At 39.1% G+C, this 22206-nt stretch overlaps 1 long non-coding RNA gene across 1 annotated transcript; it reads left to right on the top strand.

Moving 5' to 3' along the window:
• Positions 1-81: 81 nt before the first annotated feature.
• LOC139356210 (uncharacterized) lies at positions 82-22011 on the top strand. The gene is made up of 3 exons (XR_011607709.1): positions 82-605; positions 12508-12656; positions 19548-22011. It is a non-coding gene; the product is annotated as an uncharacterized lncRNA (long non-coding RNA).
• Positions 22012-22206: the final 195 nt, after the last annotated feature.

Here is a 22206-nt window from a genome sequence, read left to right as displayed (position 1 = left end):
CAGTGCGGGTCCAAGGAGGAGGACCCCAGAAGGTCTAGGGCTGCAGCGTCAGCGCGTCAGTGGTTTGGGAGCCGGGTCTTGAAGACCGGTTACTCCACCTAAAGACCCCCTCGGGCCAGAGCCTAGGCGGTCCGCCCAGAGCCGCTTCTCTCTGCCTGGAAAGTGGGCCATAGAGGGCATTGTCTCTCATGGATGTCTAACTTTTTCGTGGTTGCGCACCTGGGATGGCGATTCTGCTTTAAAAAGCGGAGAGTTAAATCCGAAAGCTTCTATTGGAGCAATTATAAAAACAAAAAGGAGAAACTCCTGGATTTGTTGCAGAAAAGACCAACAGCCATCTACGTGGGCAATGGGAAAAAGAGGGACTAGTTTGGTAGACAGCTTAGCTACGATTTGCCGTGATTAAACGTACAGAGTGTGTGCCAGCTGCGCTTATCAGAAAAAACAGCGCCCTCCTCCTTCTCAAGATGGGTGCGGTTCCGAGGTTTGGAGCTTATTACTCAGGCAAGACAGAACTTGTTACTGCCTAGCATGGAATAACGGAAGGAACATTGGACTCAACAGAGAAAGTACCCAATCCTTCAGATGTGACATAGCCTCTCCAGGTAGTCTCTCATCAGTAAAATGAGAATGTAAATATCTGCCTTCACAACAAGGTTGTATATTATGTGTGAATGGCCTTAATTATCTAAGGCGCCCATCCAATGAGATCTGGTTAATTGTAATAATTCTGTTCATTCACAGTTGCTTAAGAGAAACTATTGTTGTACTGCTGTTTGCAGGAAAGAAGACACCTCTGTACTTGTAAATTAGGCTGTCTCACATCTTCTGAATCATTACACAGAAATCAGTTGTTCCAACAGCCAGGAACTCAGACCCTGAGCTTACCTCCCTTTATATCATTTTGTATGTTTAAGACATATATGGATCTAGAATTTGTAAGTTAAGGGCTGCCTGCTTAGTAAAGTCATCTTGAAACTGATTTCTCTTTTTATATTACTTCCAACTTCCAATCTTACTAAGAATCATCGCTTTCCTTTGGAACTGCCTTCAAACTTCAACAAATTTTCTATCTGTCCTTGAAAACCTCTTTTAATCCCTGCTGTGAATATTCTGTACATGAAGAGCGGTTGCTTGAATTAGTCATCTCACACTTACATGCTTTCATTTTACTTTTTTTTTTGAGACAGTCTCGCTCTGTCGCCCAGGCTGGAGTGCAGTGGTGCAATCTCGGCTCACTGCAACCTCCGCCTCCTGGGTTCAAGTGATTCTCCTGCCTCAGCCTCCTGAGTACCTGGGGCTACAGGCTATTTTACTTTTTTAAAAAAGTAATACTTAGAAACATTACCTGTCAACATATTTTCTGAGAAAATTATCGTCACACCGAAACTTTCCCTTGAGTGTTTATAGCAGTTCTATTCATAACTGTCAAGCTCAGAAACAAAATGTTCTTTAATGGGTGAACTGGTAAACAACCTGTGTTGCATTTATACAGTGAGATAGTAATTAGCAATAAAAAGGAATGAATTACTGATACCTGTCAACAATGACATTCTGGAAAAGGCAAAACTATAGGGACAAAAAGCAAATCAGTAGTTACCAGGGCCTGGGACTTGGGGGAGGGGAATTGATGACAAAAGAGCATCAGAAGGCTTGTGGGGGTGATGGAACTATTTTACATCTTGCTTATTATGGTGGCAGTGGTTACACAACCGTATGTGTGTGCCAGCAGAGCTGCATACTAACATGGGTTAATTTATTCTGGGATATCTCAATAAATCTGACTTAAACATGAGTAAAATGGAACAAGAATTTTCAAAAGATCAGTGTGAAAATCAAAACGGTTTATGAATAGTTATGAAGTATGGGCCACACGCCAGCAGCATTGGTGTCACATCAGTGTTACTGTGAAAATCAAAGAGTTTATGAAGTGTGGGCCACTGATCAGCAGCATCAGTGTCACTTGGGAGCTTGTCAGAAATAATCTCAGGCCTGCCCAAGCCCACTAAATAAGAATTGCACTTATACAAGAACCCTGGATGAGCATTTCATAAAGTTAGAGAAGCACTGCTAGTATGAAACAAACCACTCGAAGTGCAACCTGTTACCTGTCTGCAACGAGTCAGACATTGAGAGGAAGGATATAGAAATTTTATAGCAATTTGATAGAGTAATTTTTTTGGTTATATCTAATAATAAAACTTGTCTTTTTAATTTCAATTTTCTAGTATTGCATTTTTACTGTATTTTACACAACTATGTCTGCAATGAATTGAGATAATACCATGAAGATAAAAGGTGTAATTTAACACTAGCAACTTCCTGCATAAGAGAAGAAATCTTTACACGGATATTTAAATATCTGGGCGAAAGAAGGCATCCCTGCTTACTTCGACTGGCATTTCCCAAAGACCAGTGGTTCCTAGAGGCCAGTAGTAGAAACCCAGAATTCACACTTCCTTAATTCATTTCCTTGGTCAGAACAAAAGTCTAGGGTTCAGCCCAATTTAGCTACTTCTATTGTCCCCAACTTCTAGCCTTCTCATGTACTACCATTTTCCACTGGAATAACCTTCAGACTTGACCAGTTTCAGTCCTTGAAGACCTCTTTCAGCACCTACTTTGGAATCTTTTAATAATCATTCTAGATTCGGCTAGTTTTAGTTGGTAAACACATTTCTCCCTTCTATGCACTGAATCACTTACTTATTGTGTAGTGCTAATAAGACCAAAGAATCTGCCTCTCCACAAGGAGCAATTCTATTTCAAAATCCTTCAAGAATATTCAAAAAGGAAAAAAAGATCCTGGTCATTGCTCCCTCAAATTTGAGTAATCACAGCATAGGCTGTGTAACAGAATTTGATTGGTTCAGTGTAAAGCCATAACCATTACTGGAAGGATGCTACTTTTTTTTTCATTGTACTTTAAGTTCTGGGATACATGTGCAGAATGTACAGGTTTGTTACATAAGTATAAATGTGCCATGGTGGTTTGCTGCACCCATCAACCCATCACCTACATTAGGTATTTCTCCTAGTGCTATCCCTCCCCTCCCCAACCCCAACAGGCCCCGGTTTGTGATGTTCTCCTCCCTGTCCATGTGTTATTGGTCAATGCCCTCCTATGAGTGAGAACATGCAGTGTTTGGTTTTCTGTTCTTGTGCTAGTTTGCTGAGAATGATGGTTTCCAACTTCATCCATGTGCCTGCAAAGGACATGAACTCATTCTTTTTTATGGCTCCATAGTATTACATGGTGTATATGTGCCACATTTTCTTTATGCAGTCTATCATTGATGGGCATTTGGGTTGGGTCCAAGTCTTTGCTATTGTGAATAGTGGTACAATAAATGTACATGTGCATGTGAATGATTTATAACCCTTTGGATATATACCCAGTAATGGGATTGGTGGGTCAAATGGTATTTCTGGTTCTAGATCCTTGAGGAATCGCCACACTGCCTTCCACAATGGTGGAACTAATTTACATTCCCACCAACAGTGTAAAAGTGTTCCTATTTCCCCACATCCTCTCCAGCATCTGTTGTTTCCTGACTTTTTAAAGTTCACCATTCTGACTGGTGTGAGATGGTATCTCATTGTGGCTTTGATTTGCATTTCTCTAATGACCAGTGATGATGAGATTTTCTTCATATGTTTGTTGGCCACATAAATGTCTTCTTTTGAGAAGTGTCTGTTCATATATTTTGCCCACTTTTTGATGGGGTTGTTTTTTTTCTTGTAAATTTGTTTAAGTTCCTTGTAGATTCTGGATATGGCCCTTTGTCAGATGGATAGATTGTAAAAATTTTCTCACGTTCTGTAGGTTGCTTGTTCACTATGATGATAGTTTCTTTTGCTGTGCAGAAACTCTTTAGTTTAATTAGATCCCATTTGTCAATTTTGGCTTTTGTTGTTTTTGGTGCTTTTGGTTTTTCAGTCATGAAGCCTTTGCCCTTGCCTATGTCCTGAATGGTATTGCCTAGGTTTTCTTCTAGGGTTTTTACAGTTTTAGGTCTTATGTTTAAGTCTTTAATCCATCTTGAGTTAATTTTTATATAAGGTGTAAGGAAGGGGTCCGGTTTCAATTTTCTTCCTATGGCTAGCCAATTTTCCCAACACCATCTATTAAATAGGGAATCCTTTCCCCATTGCTTTTGTCAAGTTTGTCAAAGATCAGATGGTTGTAGATGTGTGGCATTATTTCTGTGGCCTCTGTTCTGTTCCATTGGTCTATATATCTGTTTTGGTACCAGTACCATGCTGTTTTGGTTACTGTAGCCTCATAGTATAGTTAAAAGTCAGTTAGAGTGATGCCTCCAGCTTTTCTCTTTTTGCTTAAGATTTTCTTGGCTATATGGCCTCTTTTTTTGTTTCCATGTCAAATTTAAAATAGTTTTTTTCTAATTCTGTGAAGAAAGTCAATGGTAACTTGATGGGATTAGCATTGAATCTATAAATTACTTCGGGCAGTATGGCCATTTTCATGATATTGATTCTTCCTATCCATGAGCATGGAATGTTTTTCCGTTTATTTGTGTCCTCTTATTTCCTTGAGCATTCATGTAGTTCTCCTTGAAGAGATCTTTCACATCCCTTGTAAATTGCATTCCTAGGTTTGTTATTCTCTTGGTAGCAATTGTGAATGGGAGTTCACTCATGGTTTGACTCTCTGTTTCTTATTGGTGTATAGAAATGCTAGTGATTTTTGCGCATTGACTTTGTAACCTGAGGCTTTGCTTGAAGTTGCTTATCAGCTTAAGGAGTTTCTGGGCTGAGACAATGGGGTTTTCTAAATATGCAATCATGTCATCTGCAAACAGAAACAATTTGACTTCCTCTCTTCCTATTTGAATACCCTTCATTTATTTCTCTTGCCTGATTGCCCTGGCCAGAACTTCCAATACTACGTTGAATAGGAGTGGTGAGAGACGGCATCCTTGTCTTGTGCCAGTTGTCAAAGGGAATGCTTCCAGCTTTTGCCCATTCAGTATGATATTGACTGTGGGTTTGTCATAAATAGCTCTTATTATTTTGAGATACGTTTCATCAATACCTAGTGTATTGAGAGTTTTTAGCATGAATGGGGCGTTGAATTTTATCGAAGGCCTTTTCTGCATCTATTGAAATAATCAGGTGGTTTTTGTCATTGGTTCTGTTTATGTGATGAATCACATTTACTGATTTCTGTATGTGGAACCAGCCTTGCATCCCAGGGATGAAGCCAACTTGATCATGGTGAATAAGCTTTTTGATGTGCTGCTGGATTCAGTCTGCCAGTATTTTATTGAGGAGTTTTGCATTGATGTTCATCAGGGATATTGGCCCATTTCTGTGTTGTGTCTCTGCCAGGTTTTGGTATCAGTATGATGCTGGCCTCATAAAATTAGTTAGAGAGGAGTCTCTTTTTTTCTATTGTTTGGAATAGTGTCAGAAGGAATGCTACCAGCTCCTCTTTCTACCTCTGGTAGAATTAGGTTGTGAATCCATCTGGTTCTGTGCTTTTTTTTTAGTTGGTAGGCTATTAGTTACTGCCTCAATTTCAGAACTTGTTATTGGTGGTATTCAGGAAATCGACTTCTTCCTGGCTTAGTCTTGGGAGGGTGTATGGGTCCAGGAATTTACCCATTTCTTCTACATTTTTTAGTTACTTTGCCTGGAGGTGTTTATAGTATTCTCTGATGGTAGTTGGTACTTCTGTGGGATCAGTGGTAATGTCCCCTTTATCATTTTTATTGTGTCTATTTGATTCTTCTTTCTTTTCTTCTTAGTCTGGCTAGCAGTCTATCTATTTTGTTAATCTTCTCAAAAAACCAGCTCCTGGATTCATTGATTTTTTGAAGGGTTTTTCATGTCTCTATCTCCTTCAGTCCTGCTCTGATCTTGGTTATTTCTTGTCTTCTGTTAGCTTTTGAATTTGTTTGCTGTTGCTTCTCTAGTTCTTTTAATTGTGAAGTTAGGGTGTCGATTTTAGATCTTTCCCCCTTTCTCATGGGGGCATTTAGTGTTATAAATTTTCCTCTAAACACTGCTGTAGCTGTGTCCCAGAGATTCTGGTACGTTGTGTCTTCGTTCTCACTGGTTTCAAAGATGTTATTTATTTCTGCTTCAATTTCGTTATTTACCCAGGAGTCATTCAGGAGCAGGTTGTTCAGTTTCCATGTAGTTGTAAGATTTTGAGTGAGTTTCTTAATCCTGAGTTTCAATTTGCACTGTGGTCTGAGAGACTGTTTTTTATGATTTCCATTCTTTTGCATTTGGCGAGGAGTCTTTTACTTCCAATTATGCGGTCAATTTTAGATAAGTGCTGTGTGGTGCTGAGAAGAATGTATATTCTGTTGATTTGGGGTGGAGAGTTCCATAGATGTCTATTAGGTCTGCTTGGTCAGGAGATGAGTTCAAGTCCTGAATATCCTTGCTAATTTTCGGTCTCATTGATTGGTCTAGTATTGCCAGTGGGGTGTTAAAGTCTCCCACTATTATTGTGTGGGAGTCTGAGTCTTTTTGTAGGTCTCTAAGAAGTTGCTTTATGAATCTGTGTGCTTCTGTATTGGGTGCATATGTATTTAGGATAGTTAGCTCTTCCTGTTGCATTGATCCCTTTACCATTATGTAATGCCCTTCTTTGTCTTTTTTGATCTTTGCTGGTTTAAAGTTTGTATTATCAGAGACTGGGATTGCAACCTCTGCTTTTTTTTTCTTTCAATTTTCTTTGTAAATATGCCTCCATCTCTTTATTTTGAGCCCATGTGTGTCTTTGCACGTGAGAAGGGTCTCCTGAAAACTGCACACCTATGGGTCTTGAATCTTTATCCAATTTGTCACTCTGTGTCTTTTAATTGGGGCATTTAGCCTATTTACATTTAAGGTTAATATTGTTATTTGTGAATTTGATCTTATTTGTTATTTGTTATTTGTGAATTTGGTCGTTATGATGCTAGCTGGTTATTTTGCAAATTATTTGATGCAGTTTCTTCATAGTGTCAATGGTCTTCACATTTTGGTATGTTTTTGCTGTGGCTGGTACCAGTTTTTCCTTTCCATATTTAGTGATTCCTTCAGGAACTCTTGTAAGGCAGGCCTGCTGGTGACAAAAATCCCTCTGCATTTGCTTGTCTGTAAAGGATTTTATTTCTCCTTTGCTTATGAAGCTTAGTTTGGCTGTATATGAAATTCTGGGTTGAAAATTATTTTCTTTAAGAATGTTGAATATTGGCCCCCATATTCTTCAGGCTTGTGGGGTATCTGCAGAGAGATCCACTGTTAGTCTGATGGGCTTCCCTTTGTGGGTAACCTTACCTTTCTCTTTCGCTGCCCATAACATTTTTTCCTTCATTTCAACCTTGGTGAATCTGACAATTATGTGTCTTGGGGTTGCTCTTCTTGAGGAGTGTCTTAGTGGTGTTCTCTTTATTTCCTGAATTTGAATGTTGGCCTCTCTTTCTAGTTTTGGGAAGTTCTTCTGGATAATATCCTCAAGTCTTGTTTTCCAAATGGTTCCATTCTCTTAATCACTTTCAGGTACACCAATCAAATGTAGGTTTGGTCTTTTCACATAGTCCCATATTTTTTGGAGGTTTTGTTCATTTCTTTTCTTTCTTTTTTCTCTAGTCTTGTGTTCACATTTTATTTACTTAAGTTGATCTTCAATCTCTGATATCCTTTCTTCTGCTTGATCAGTTCAGCTATTGATACTTGTGTATGCTTCATGAAGTTCTCGTGCTGTGTTTTTCAGCTCCATCAGGTCATTTATGTTCTTCTCTAAACTGGTTATTCTAGTTAGCAGTTCCTGTAACCTTTTATCATGGTTCTTAGCTTCTTTGCATTGGGTTAGAACATGATCCTTCAGCTCGGAGGAGTTTGTTATTATCCACCTTCTGAAATCTACTTCTGTCAGTTCGTTAAAATCATTCTCCATACAGTTTTGTTCCCTTGTTGGAGAGGAGTTGTGATCCTTTTGGGGAGAAGAGGCATTCTGGTTTTTCAAATTTTCAGCATTTTTGTGCTGATTTTTTCCTCATCTTCATGGATTTATCCACCTTTGATCTTTGATGTTGGTGACCTTTGGATGGTGTTTTCGCATGGGCTTCCTTTTTGTTGATGTTGATGTTTTTGCTTTCTGTTTGTTAGTTTGCCTTCTAACAGGCCCCTCTTCTGCAGGTCTGCTGGAGTTTGCTGTAGGTCCATTCCAGACCCTGTTTCCCTGTGTATCCCCAGCAGAGGCTGCAGAACAACAAAGATTACTGCCTGTTCCTTCCTCTGGAAGTTCCATCCCAGAGGGGCACCAGCCAGATGACAGCCGGAACTCTTCTCTGTGAGGTGTCTGTCGACCCCTAGTGGGAGTTGTCTCCCCGTTAGGAGGCATGGGGGTCAGAGACTCACTTGGGAAGGCAGTCTGTTCCTTAGCAGAGCTCCAGCGCTGTGCTGGGAGACCTGCTGCTCTCCTCAGAGCTGGCAGGCAGGGATGTTTCAGTCTGCTGAAGCTGCGCCCGCAGCTGCCCCTTCCCCCAAGTGCTCTGTCCCAGGGAGATGGGAGTTTTATCTATAAGCCCTTGACGGGAGCTCCTGCCTTTCTTTCAGAGATGCCCTGCCCAGAGAGGAGGAATCTAGAAAGGCAGTCTCGCTACAGCTGCTTTGCCGCACTCTGGTGGGCTCCGCCCAGTTCAAACTGCCTGGTGGCTTTGTTTACACTGTGAGGAGAAAATTGCCTACTCAAGCCTCAGTAATGGTGGACACCCCTCCCCGCAACAAGCTCGAGTTCCAGGTTGACTTCAGAGAACTGTGCTTGCAGTGAGAATTTCAAGCCAGTGGTTCTTAGCTTGCAGGGCTGCTTGGAAGTGGGATCTGTTGAGTAAGACCACTGACTCCCTGGCTTCAGCCCCCTTTCCAGGGGAGGAAACGGTTCGGTCTCACTGGTGTTCCAGGTGCCACTGGGTTATGAAAATAAACTCCTGCAGCTAGCTTGGGTGCCTGCCCAAATGGTCGCCTAGTTTTGTGCTTCAAACCCAGGCCCTGGTGGTGTAGACACCCCAGGGAATCTCCTGATGTGTAGGTTTTGAAGACCGTGGGAAAAGCATAGTATCTGGGCCGGATAGCACTGTCCCTCAGGGCACAATCCCTCAAGGCTTCCCTTGGCTAGGCAAGGGAATTCTCCCGCCCCTTGCACTTCCCAGGTGAGGCGACACCCCACCCTGCTTCTGCTAGCCCTCCGTGTGCTGCACCGTCTAACCAATCCCAATGAGATGAGCCGGGTACCTCAGTGGTAATTCAGAAATCACCCGCCTTCTGTGTTGGTCTTGCTGGGAGACCAGAGCTGTTCCTATTCAGTCATCTTGCCCCACAAAAGATCTCTAGAAGGATAATTTTATGGTGCAATAAATTTTGAATTTGGGTGTCCTAGTAGTCTTTAGTGAAACAATCATTTTAAGTTTTGGCTCACTTACATCACATTAAGCTAATTGGAAATTCCATCAGGTTTTCCAATTCATTTAGGAAATGGAATTCCAGGTAAAACACATTCCATCTCTTGCTCTGCCTATCTACTAACCCCATTCCATCCTCCAAAATAAATGCAAGCAATTCTCAACCACAAAAATGTGGCTCTTAGTTACCGGAAAATTGCCATCATCACTAAAATATGTAAATACTTCTCATTTCAACATAGTTGTGTTAAATTCAAACTGCCTTAAAAACCACATACCTCAGCATTTTGAAATGATTAAAAAGACTATACTAAGACTGTTTCTAGATTTTCAGAATTTCAATTATGTCCTAAAGATTGATATATCTAAAATTAAAAAATGTACTTCCAAGAATCAATAATCATGGAACTTGAATTGATATTTTACACTTATTTTTTATGTATAAAGCCCCCACATCCCTACTTTCCTTCCTTCCTTTCTTCCTTCCTTCCTCCTTCCTTCCTTACTCCTTTCTTTTTTCCTTCCTTCCTTCCTTCCTTCCTTCCCTCCTTCTTCCTTCCTTCCTCATCAGATTAAAGTCATTAGGCAGGCTCGAATGAGAAAAGCTGCTCAACCAGAGTCAGAACTCAGGGCTGAGAAGGGCAACAGCCTAATACGGCTGAGGGATTGGTTATAAACAAGGGGATTGAGCAAATAAATATGGTGAGGATATTGAGAGCTAAGTCAGAGAAGTGAGTTACAAATATGAAAAGAGTTAAGATAGAATGAATCCCATAGTGTTGGATTATAATTAGTAGTTTTGGTGTGAGATCATGGTTTTAAATATTTGTAGATGTAGAAATATAAAGGGATGTGTGTGTATGTGTGTAATGTGTACGTATGTATATACACGCTTACATACATATATTTTCTACCTCTGTCCACTGACAGGGCCTAGTAGCAATGAGCACATCCAGTACCCAGATCTTTCTTTCTAAATATCACTCTCTGAAAGAAACTAGGGACCCTTGGAGAAATAGCTGATTCCAGGATAGGGAGAACAAAGGTGCAAAATAAGCCCAGAACATCTTGTTTCACCAGATAGTAAGTGCTCAAAGAATGGAGTAGTGTCGAAAGGACACAGAGTCAGCTCGAAGGGGCTCTCCCTGGAAAAACCTAAGACAATTTGCACATCAAAATAAATAATGTTAGCAGATTATATCACAGTAGATGAAACAGGAATCATCAGTCCACATAGATGTCATACAAAGGGGATAAAAGAAATTTCTTCTCTAAAGTTGAATGCCAACTAATAAATGTTAGTGGAATGATGGAATTAGGATATCACCATCTGGTGATCATCATGGTAAAAGTAATTAATTCAGGCAAAAAACATCAAAAATTGCAAACATTCAGTGGGTAAGAGTTGAATAAGAAGTGTGATATTTACCTTGTTTCAAACTGTCTCAATAAAATATTATACATTACAAATGGAATAAAGAATTTATAGTGAAGAAGCTTAGCAAATACTTGCTTACTCAAATGACCAAATTTAACATCACCAGTAACAGGAAAGAAGATCCTGGGTCATGTGATAGAGAGAATATCATTTCTGTGATAGTCCCAACAAAATGCATAACATGAATCGAATCATGAGGAAACATCAGAGAAAACAAACTTGAGGATATTTTACAGAATAACCAGCCTGTAACCTTCAGATATGTAAAGTCCCCAAAGATCAGGAATGACTGTGTTGTTCTGAGTTGAAGAAACTGAAGAAATCTGACAAGTAAGTGTAATAAGTTGTTGGGACATTTGGTGTGAAACGTGGATGGAATCTCTGGGTGAACATATATAGGCATTCCTTAAAGTGTGCTTGCAACTTTTTTGTCAATTAATTTTTCTTATTGTACAAACTTCTAATGCCCTTTAAAAAGCCCTCCCTAACTTCCTCAGATTGTACCACTCCTCAGGTTTGCCTGTGATATATTTTCCCCTGCAAACTGCCTCTGTGTGATCTAAACAAAACCAACCTATAATACTGTATCAGACCAGCAGTGCACTACAGCAAAAGTGGTCAAAGTGATGCTAGACTGATGGAATACCTGCCGTTGTTGCCTAGTTTCATGGCCATGACTGAAGTTTATCAGGGGAACCTGCCCCCGATAGTTAACGTGGGTTCTTTTCTATTTCCCTAAGTGTCAGCTGGTTTGAGAAATAAAGGGAAAGAGTACGAGAGAGAGAAATTTTAAAGCTGGATGTCCGGGGGAGACATCACATGTCCGCAGGTTCCGTGATGCTCCCTGAGCCGTAAAACCAGCAAGTTTTCATTAACAATTTTTAAAAGGGGAGGGAGTGTACGAATAGGGTGTGGGTCACAGAGATCACATGCTTCACAAGGTAATAAAATATCACAAAGCAAATGGAGGCAGGGCAAGATCACAGGACCACAGGATGGGGCGAAATTAAAATTGCTAATGAAGTTTCAGGCATGCATTGTCATTGATAACATCTTATCAGGAGACAGGGTTTGAGAGCAGACAACCTGTCTGACCAAAATTTATTAGGTGGGAATTTCTTCATCCTAATGAGCCTGGGTGTGCTACAGGAGACCGGGGCTTATTTCATCCCTTCGGCTTTGACCTTAAAAGATGGCCGTCTCCAAGGGGGCCATTTACAGACTTACCCTCAGGGCGCATTCTCTTTCTCAGGGATGTTACTTGCTGAGAAAAAGAATTCAGCGATATTTCTCCTATTTGTTTGTGAAAGAAAAGAAATATGGCTCTGTTCCGTCTGGTTCACCGACAGTCAGAGTTTAAAGTCTTATCTCCCTTGTTCCCTGAACATTGCTGGTATCCTGTTCTTTTTTCAAGGTGCCCAGATTTCATATTGTGCAAACACACATACTCTACAAATAATTTGTGCAGTTGACGCAATCATCACAGGGTCCTGAGGTGACATACATCCTCCTCAGCTTATGAAGATGATGGGATTAAGAGATTAAAGTAAAAAACAGGCATAGGAAATCACAAGGGTATTGACTGGGGAAGTGATAAGTGTCCATGAAATCTTCACAATGTATGTTCTTCTGTCATGGCTTCAGCAGGTCCCTACATTCAGGGTCCGTGACTTCCCTCAACAAAGTTACAGCAGATAATTTACCTTCCTGCAATCTCTCCACTTGTGATGCTGTCTCTGATGCTGCTAGCATCACGGAGAATGGGTTAGAAAGCTGGCATGAAGACGGCTGCAAAGGTGAGTGGAAGCAGTGATTATTCCATACCCACAAAGGTCACTAAGGGAAAAGGGAATTGTATACTAGGTGCATAGCATATGATCCATCCTTAACCAGACAGAATCACAAGGTAAGATTATGCTGGCATTCGTCCCAAAAATTCCCTCTGGAATACCTTCCTTCTGCTTATTTTGGGGCCAAATGTGTAAAAGAAAGGGTGAACAAAGAATAAACCAAATTCCCGTAATACTCACATTTCTTCCTATTTGTGTAGGAGACATTTCAAATAAGCACTGGCAAGATGCAATGTATGTAATGGGCACTGAGCTTATTTGATGTTGTTTCTTATATACTTTGAGAATATATTCTATGGAAAAAGTTCATAAAGACTCCAAACTTTCCCAGCTTTCATTTGAAGATATCATGTACCAGGAGAAAAATGTGTTCTATTTGTTAGGTGATACATGGGGATAACACGTCATTCATATGAAGACGGAATTCTCAGCTCCACACAGAGACTGTGCACTGAAACCCTGATTTTTGGTCCTTATTCGGAGACATACTCAATTTTATTTAATATCTGGCTCTTGTCATATTTGCTTAATTGCTTTCCAGCAGAAGAGCAGGTTCATAGCAGGAAAGCCTCAAGGGTAGCTGGGGAGAGGTCAGGAATGTCTGAGCCAGGCACAATGACAGAAGAGACTAGTGAGTGGAGGAAGAACTAACATCCAAGCTAGAATTTCATTACAACACAAGGCAATCATAAATATTAAAACAAACAGAAAGCTTAACTTCAAAAAAGGCTAATTATTATCTACATTCTTTGCTTGAGAGGACAGGGGAACTGCTACTACATTAATTAAAAGTTTAGATAGGATTATTTAAAGAGAAGCACAGTTACATGAATTCTCTTATATAAACTACCTTCCCCCAATCATTTTAGATGTCTAAAGTTTTACAAGAAGAGATCCAAACACTGAAGAGTTAGGTACCATATTATAACAATGGTGATCAAAGTTCTAAGAAGAAAAGGGCTCTAAGTAAGATGGAAATGAAAGGACAAATCACAAGTGGTTCCATAGTAAACTCTTCTGTGCTTTTCAACACGCAAAGCAGGTGTGTGTAGACATTTCTTCCTACATACTTTGTTCCTTCAATTATTAAATATTTATTGAGTGTCTACTATGTGTCATACGCAGATCTTCATATAGGGGATGCAGCAGTAAAGAAAACCAACACAATTCTCAGTCTTCCTACAGCATATAATCTAGTCAAGGGTCACACTTAAGGGTTTTATAGCTAGAAGAAATTTGGGTCATATAAATAACAATTAACCTAAGAATCTATAAAAATTGTTCCCCTAACATTCATTTTAACAGCTAACACACGCTGCAGAGAAGAATTTTAAATGCACATTTCTTATTTTAAAGTATCTATTACTCATTTTTAAAGTAGAACTTTTTGTTATTTTCCTTCATGTCTTTCTGCTAAAAACACTCAAAAGCTGAATGTCCTTTACATTAAAGTCTGATTGTATCTTCAAACTCATGACTACTTGTTTCTTTGCAGTAATGTGGCTGTAAATGTATAATTGTAATAAGTTTCAAATAGTTTGAGAGCAATTGGATTTGCAGAGAGTTCATCTCTGTAGTGCATTGTCAAAATATTATTTTGAAAATTATATTTTACTTCTGGAAAAAAGGTACCTACTAATGGAAAAATGGCCACAATGTAATGTTGCTAACAGCTCAGCAGAGGGTGCTGTAACTGAAAGCTGAAGAATGGCTCTGGGCTAGATTATTAAAGCTGAAAGGTGAATGCAGGCTGAGGGGGTAAGAGGAAAGAAAACTAAGTGGATCTTTCCTTTTTTATTCATCACTACAGTTATAGAGCCTTAAAATACACCAACAAACAATACAGAGCTAAAAATATTATGATTTAAAACCTGAGCGTAACACTTTTTTTGTTTTAAAAAATATTCTCTGTCCATATTCACTCACTGTGCACTTCAGTATTACTAAAAAAAAGAAAAGAAATGTAACACATTTATATTTGAAAATTATATTTTATATTGCAAAAACGATTACATCAGCATCCCTCCAACAATAATAAAATTAAAGGTTCATATTGAGTCAGGACTTTTGTAATTCCTGTAAATGATTTATCCATGACTCAGTCATCTATTTAAGCCTGAAGTGTATAATGCAATTTTATGCTGCAAAAATGGCATAAGATGGTTAAAGTTAGTTTTCTTTTCTTTTCTTGTTTTATTTTATTGAGACAGTGTTGCCCAGGTTGAAGTGCAATGGCATAATCATGGCTCACTGCAGCCTCAAACTCCTGGGCTCAAGTGATCCTCCTGCCTCATCCTCCCATGTAGCCAGGACTACAGACGTGCACCACGATGCTCAGCTAATTTTTAATATTTTTTTGGTAAACACTGGGTTGCACTATTTTGCCCCATCTGAGCTCTAACTCCTGGGTTCAATGACTCTTCCCACCTTGGCTTTCCAAACTGCCTGGATTATAGGCATAAGCCACCATGCCTGGCCTTATTTCTTAATTGTGGTAAAATGCACATAACATAACATTTACCATCTTAACCATTTTTAAGTGTACAATTCAGTGGCATTAAGTACATTCACACTAGTGCAACCAAACTCTAAATCTCTTCATCTTACAAATAGGAAACTTTGTAGCCATTAACACTAACTCCTTATTCCTCCCTCCTGGAAGCCCCTGGCAACCACCATGCTACTCTATTTATGAATTTCACTACTCTAAGTACTCATATAAGTAAATCATACAGTACTGGTCCTTTTCTGACGGGCATATTTCATTTAGAATAATGTCCTCAAGGTTCATTCATATTGTAACACGTCAGAATTCCTTTCCTTTTTCAAGTGGAATAATATTCTATTGCATGTATACACTGCATTTCTTATCCCCTCTTCATGACAGACACAAAGCTTGATGCAATTGTCACAGGTTTTGAGGACACAGTGAAATAAAGTGAAAGAGAAGCTGCTGCCTTGGGTGAGTTTCTCACTCAGTTTGATGAAAGAAAGAATATATGAATTTTTCTCCTGTACCAGATGTGAACTGTGCAAAACAGCCATGGTGGGGTTGTCTTGGATTTTTTTCTGAAGAGAATCTTCTGGAAGAAATACAGATTTCAGCAGGGGAAAAAATGTTGAGGCACCATCAGACGTCTAGGACCTGAAAAAGGAGACATAAGTGACCAGCCAGGGAGGAGAGAACCTGATCCCCACTAAGAAACTACATGAGAGATCCATAGTAATGGGTGGGATAAGTCTCCACATAACTCCCCAAAAAGAGTCATAAGAGAAAGAGAGGGCTTTAAAAGCTCTCAGGGCAGAGAACGTAGTGCAGCTCACAATTGTATGAGTAAAGTGGGAACCTGCTGACTGCCTGCTTCCTCTCCTCTCTACCCTGTTGTGACTCTGGTGTGGTTAGAGAGCCAGAGAAGGAACAATCCTGGAAGGAGAAAAAAGAAAAAGGCCGACACATCCACTTTCTCCGCTGCAGGCTTTTGATCTGCAGCTGGCCTGAGTGGAGGGAGAAGAAGTTTTAGCTTGAAATTGAGGTTGAAGTTTTGATGACCACCCTGGGTCTCACATATGAATTCCTTTTTTGAAGAACCTTTCATTAACTGGAAGTGATAAGTTGTAGGAGTTGCCCTTTCATCTAGAGCAAGGGAAGAATTTATCCCACAGGAGAAATTCATGGTGACCCAGGGAATCACAGTTAAAATTGTCTATAATTGCATCCCCCAGTCATGCTTGTTTCCATGCTTAAAATATTCAGCTACAACTGTCTCCTCAACATGAAGATATTTAAGAGAAATGAATGGAGATGGCTGTCAAAGAAACATCCTAAATTCTAGATGCTTAACATGTATTATTCTTATTTAAGTCTTATAATATTTCAAAAAAGATGCAATTAATAACTTTTTTTTTCATATGTGAAAACTGATTATCAGTGAGATTGAGTGACTTTCCCAAATAACAGAATCATGACTCATATCCATGCTTGTCTGGTTCCAACCACCTTGTTCTTTCTGAATATCATCTTAGTTCACATTTCCTTCTGTTAGACATCTTCAACTTCAGGCAAATTAACTGAAAATCTCTAAGTTCCAGTTTCCTTATGTACAAGACCAAATTCATAATGCCGGCTCCGCCATCCTGCAAGGAGTATTGAAAGAATCCTGAGATCCACACAGTACACTCTAAAGTACTACATAAACTCAGGAATGTTATTATTGGCAGAAGAGAGCGATACCTTATGTCCTCACTCTTCTGCAAATGGAAGAATTATACTGGAAGCTACAACATGTGTTTGGGGACCAAAATTCATAATCGTAAATTGTTTAGAATATACTATCACACTAAAGGCCATTATGACCTCGGAAAAAATACTTAAATACAAGCTTAAGTTGGCCAGATTTGGTGGCATATGCCTGGTAGTCCCCGCTACTCAGGAGGCAGAGGTGACAGGATCACTTCAGCCCAGGAGTTTGAGGCTGCAGTCAGCCATGATCACACTTCTGCATTCCAGGCTGGGCGACAGAGTGAGACACCGACTCTAAAACATTTTTTTTATAGTTAAAAAAATGTGTATTGGTCTAAAACAATAACAGTTCTACCAAAAAAAATAAAAGTAGAGAAATGAAGACCATTGCTCTTCATTTGTGTCACTGAATCTAAAAAACTATTCGGATGATTAATATTATTTTTTTGAAACAGAGTCTTGCTCTGTTGTCCAGGCTGGAGTACGATGGCACAATCTCAGCTCATTGCAACCTCCACCTCCTGGACTCAAGTGATTCTCGTGCCTCAGCTTCCCAAGTAGTGGTAATTACAGGTATGCGTCACCCTACCCAGTTAATTTTTGTATTTTTAGTAGAGACTGGGTTTCGCCATGTTGGCCAGGCTGGTCTTGAACTTGTGTCCTCAAGTGATCCACCCACCTTGACTTCCCAAAGTGCTGGGATTACAGGTGTGAGCCACCAACCCGCTCACCTATTTGGTTTATTAAATCATTATCAACCTAATGATGACTTGGCTACAGTAATCCAGATTGCACATGCATGAATTGGAGTACTGGCCACTACGTGCACCCATCAGAATTTTATTTAGCCAAATTTATTTGTTAAACCTCACAACTTCCTGCTACCCACCAAACATCTTTCACAAACTTCCTGGTAGCCTTTTGCGACCCGACAGGATGAATCAATGAACAGCATTGTAAACAATACTTTGCTTACATTGAAATATTACCGTGCTCCCCCTCGAAGAACATAGGTTATTTATGAAAGCAATGGTGACTAAGAAAATCAACTCTTATAAAGTTACTAAGTTTTAAAAATAGATTAAAATACACTTGTTTTATACTGATTATATGCTGTCTAAGCAATTAATCTTTAAAACAAAGAAACTATATTAGCTAACTGGGTCATATTAGAATGAGTTTTTTCAGCAATCTTAAAATTATCTCTTTCGTATCAATTTCTTTTGCTAATTTTAAATGATCTTTGTAATTTCATTTCTGATTATGAAACTGGCACGTATTTACCATATTGAAAATATAGGAGATCACAGAGGAAAAAATACTCATGATTTCACTATCCAGAGATTTAAGTGTGTAAGTTGAGTATCCCTAATCTGATAATCTGAAATACAATTTATTGTTAAGTACTGATCTCATGTCCTGTAACCCTGATGAACTTACTAATTCTACTAGTATTTTAGTACACTCCTTGAGGTTTTCTACATATAAGAACATATCATCTGCAAATAAAGGTAGTTTAACTTCTTCTGTTCCTATCTGGATACAATTTTTTTTTTTTCATTCTCTTACCTAATTGTCCTGGCTACAATCTCCAGTACAACATTGAATGGAAGTGGTGAGAGTGGACATCTTTGTATTATTCCTAATCTAAAGGTGAAAGCATTCGGTCTGTCCCACTAAACATGATGTTAGCCGAAGCTTTCTGACAGATGTCCTCTATCAGGTTGAGGAAGTTCCCTTCTATTCCTTGTTTGTTGAAAGAATATTGAGTTTTGTCGTATGCCTTTCCTACGTCTATTAAGATGATCAGATTAGTTTTGGTTTATTTTCTACTGATACTACATTAATTGGTTTTCAGATGTTAAACTTACCTTCTATCCCTGGGATAAATCCCACTTGGTCATCATGTATAATTTATGCAGACGCTACTGGATTCAGTTTGCTAATATTTTGTTGAGGATCTTGCGTCTGTATTTAAACACGATATTCATTTGTAGTTTTCTGGCGATGCTTACAGTGTTTGAGTACTACTGGCCTCATAGAATAAGCTGGGAAATGTTCTCTCCTCTATTTTTGGAAGAATTTGTGAAAAACTGATATCAACTCTTCTTTAGATATTTGGGAAGATTTAGCTGTGAATCTGTCTGGGCCCAGGCTTTTCTTGGCCATTAGTTTTTTTTATTGCTAATTCAATCTCTTTAGTTTCGGAAGTCTATTCAGATGTCAGTTTTGATGGCTTTTTTTTTTCTTTTTTTTTTTCAGTGTATAAAACTATTACAAACTTCCAGTTTGTAATGGTTCTGATAAGAAATCGAATGTCATCATTACATTTAGTCCTCTGTTTGTAATGTGCTTTTTCCCCTTTTATTCCTTTTAGGATTTTCTGTTTGTCACTGGTTTTGATCAATGGGAGTACAGTGTTCCTTGGTGTAGGTTTCTTCATGTTTCTTGTCCTTAGGATACACTGTGTTTCTGGGATATTTGGGGTTTATGACTTTCATTTACCATCAATGACAGACTGGATAAAGAAAATATGGTACATATACACCATGGAATACTACGCAGCCATAAAAATGAATGCCTCATGTCTTTTGCAGGTACGTCGTTGAAGTTAGAAGCCATTGTCCTCAACAAACTAATGCAAGAACAGAAAACCAAACACCACTCTTTCTCACATAAGTGGTAGCTGAATGATGAGAACACATAGATACATGGGAAAACAACACACACTGGGGCCTGTCAGAAGTGAGGGGTGAGGGTTGGGGGGAGGGAGAGCATCAGAAAGATTAGCTAACAGATGTTGTGGTTAATAGCTAGGTGATGAGATGATCTGTGCAGCAAACCACATGGCACATGTTTACCTATGCAACAAACCTGCACATCCTGCACATGTACCCCGGAACTTAAAATAAAAGTTGAAGGAAAAAACTAAACAAAGATTTTAAAAATCCACTTAAACCTCCATACTGGCATCACAATTAAATCAAAATTAATTACAGAACTAAATGTAAACTGCAAAACTAGAGAACTTACAGTAGAAAACATAAGAGAAAATCTTCACAATGTGCAGTTAGGCTAAGTATTCTTAGTTATCACATCAACAAAACAAAGAAAACATTGATCAATTCAACTTTATACACATTGAAAATTCTTGGTCAGCACAAGACACTATTTATAGAATAAAAAGACATGCTACAGATTGGGAGAAAAATATGAAAATCACTAATATGACAAAGAACTTGTGTGATGATTAATTGTGTGTGTCACTGTGACCGAGCCCCAGGGTGCCAGGACATTTGTTCCTATATTATTCTGTGTACTGGAGGGGGGATCTGGATGACATTAACACTGGAATAGGCAGTCTACGTGAAGCAGATTGCCCTCCATAAGGGGAGTGGGCCTCATCCAATCAACCAAAGACCAGAGGAGAAGAAAAAGGCCTAATAAGAAGGAAATAGTTTCTTGGGTACCCATCTTTCTGTCTTGGGAATTTCAGCCTCCAGAATCTCATGTCCAAACTGTCTGTACACACACACCAACACACATATAAACACATACACAAAACACACACACACGTATATGCCATATGCATATACATACATATATATTAATATATTCGTATACACACACACACACTCTTCATAGGTAAGTAGGAAGGATTGCATTTTGTAAAGCTCAGCCATTCGATGATAATTGTTGAAGTCGGCCAGTGATTATGGGGATGTTGTAGTATAGGATTCTGTCTCCTTTTTTAAACTGTTGAAGTTCTGCATTTGAAGAAGTAGGATAGAATAATAGCTGAATTTCTACACATACACTTCAAAGCCCTAAGGATTAACACAGAGTCAAAAAACCACCCATAATCCTGAGCACTGGGGACCCCAGGTGATTTTATTTAGCCAGGTCTGGGAACTACATAACAGCAGAGGGAGAGGAAACACCAGACAAACAGAGGCCAGCACAGCAGTGAGGGCCTGTTAATGACAAAACACAGGTAAAATATTCCTCAGAAAGCGAGTGTGGAGAAACACAGATGAGGCCTGAGACCTGGTGGATCAGAACCCTGCTACTGGGCAATTGAAAACCTTTTCAGTGCAATGTTAAACGGGAGCTATACAACTCTTCCTAAATAACAAACCAAAAGCACACACACACACACAAACACAAAAAGAAAACAACATCAACAAAGAAATACAGTAAATACAATCTACAACATATGGTAAACATAGACTAGAACATGGAGGAGTTTAGAATGAAACAGGAAAATAAAAATGGTTTTATTAATCTAAATTCTTATACACCAAAATCAATCATAATAATAAAGCTTAAAACATTATCCATAAAAAATCCAATAGTCCAGAGTGAGAGGCAAAAAATGTTTTAATGAAACAGATTTAAAACTTAAACATTTTAACCGATGGACTAAAATTAATTTTGGATGCAAGTTAAAATTGGGGCAGAGAATATTCTTTTTCACAACAGAATGCCAGCAAAAAGAAATTAAAATTAATTTTGGATGAAAGTTAAAATTCGGGCAGGGAATATTTTTTTTTTGTGAAGAATGCCAGCAAAAGCAAGTATAAAGTGAGATTTTGAGATAGAAAGTTTTCAAAGTACAGACATAAATATAATAACTGACACAGGCAGGAGTGGTTAATGATAAAATGTTCAGAGGAAGATCGTTAGAATACAGGATATTGATACTATTTCAAACCGCTTTCCAAATTAATTATAACCAAGGTGTCTTTACAAGGGACAGAGCTCCTAGACCCCTCCTTTACCAAGTGACCATCCTAGTATCACAACAATGGGGATGGACACACTGGGCCTTCTCTGCCTGCAGATGTACTGAGGTAGGAAGCTCACAGCATGGACTCTGCAGAGTTCCTGGCAAAATGTTTAGGCTGAATTTAATCATGAGGACATTTTCAGATAACTTCAGAATGTAGACCATCGAGCCACACAGCTGACCTGTCCTCTACAAACAAGTCCATGTCACCACCATCAGTGACAATAACAAAAAGACGAGGAGACGTTTTGGGTTCAAAATGACTAAAAAGGCACAAGCTACACTGTCTTTTTACACTTTTTGAGCCCAAAATGTCTCTTATCCTTTTTGTTGTATTCTTGGTGGTGACATGGACTGTTTGAAGGAGACAGGTCAGTTGTCCTGTTCAATGTTCTACATTCTGCAGTTGTCTGAGGGTTACCTCCTATGAAACTCAGGCTAAGCGTTTTCAACAGGAACATGGCATT

This window comes from Macaca nemestrina, chromosome 1, assembly GCF_043159975.1.
Source record: "Macaca nemestrina isolate mMacNem1 chromosome 1, mMacNem.hap1, whole genome shotgun sequence".
NCBI lineage: Eukaryota > Metazoa > Chordata > Mammalia > Primates > Cercopithecidae > Macaca > Macaca nemestrina.
Note: the sequence above shows the minus strand (reverse complement) of the source record. Positions and strands in the feature narration are given on the sequence as shown.